This window comes from Colobus angolensis, unplaced genomic scaffold (assembly GCF_000951035.1).
Source record: "Colobus angolensis palliatus isolate OR3802 unplaced genomic scaffold, Cang.pa_1.0 Scaffold83, whole genome shotgun sequence".
NCBI lineage: Eukaryota > Metazoa > Chordata > Mammalia > Primates > Cercopithecidae > Colobus > Colobus angolensis.
In genome coordinates, this window is record NW_012122154.1 from 4,118,484 (window position 1) to 4,119,157 (window position 674).

Below are 674 nucleotides of genomic sequence, written 5' to 3' on the forward strand. Positions count from 1 at the left end.
GAGACCATCCTGGCTAACATGGTGAAACCCCATCTCTACTAAAAACACAAAAAATTAGCCAGGCGTGGTAGTGGGCGCCTGTAGTCTCAGCTACTAGGGAGGCTGAGGCAGGAGAATGGCGTGAACCCAGGAGGCAGAGCTTGCAGTGAGCCGAGATCGTGCCACTGACTCTAACCCGGGCGACAGAGCAAGACTGTCTCAAAAACAACAACAACAACAAAATAAAATAGAGACGAGATTTCGCCATGTTGGCCAGGCTAATCTCGAACTCCTGACCTCACATCTCCCAAAGTGCTGGGATTACAGTTGTGAGCCACCATGCTGGGCCCTTTTCTTTTTTTTTTTGAGACAGAGTTTTGTTCTTATTACCTGGGCTGGAGTATAATGGTGCGGTCTCGGCTCACTGAACACCTGGCCCCTTTTCTATTTTTTAAATTTTTTTTTGGTAAAACGGAGATTTACTCTTGTTGCCCAGGCTGGAGTGCACTGGTGCGATCTCGGCTCACCACATCCTCCGCCTCCGAGGTTCAAGTGATTCTCCTGCCTCAGCCTCCCCGAGTAGTATCTGGGATTACAGGCATGTGCCACCACGCCTGGCTAATTTTGTATTTTTAGTAGAGATGGGGTTTCACCATTTTGCCCAGGCTGATCTCGAACTCCTGACCTCGGGTGAT

At 49.4% G+C, this 674-nt stretch overlaps 1 protein-coding gene across 1 annotated transcript in view; it reads left to right on the top strand.

The window, feature by feature from the left end:
• The window catches only part of MED1 (mediator complex subunit 1), a 56,076-nt gene that overhangs the window by 19,837 nt on the left and 35,565 nt on the right, over positions 1-674 (top strand). The window lies entirely within an intron of this gene.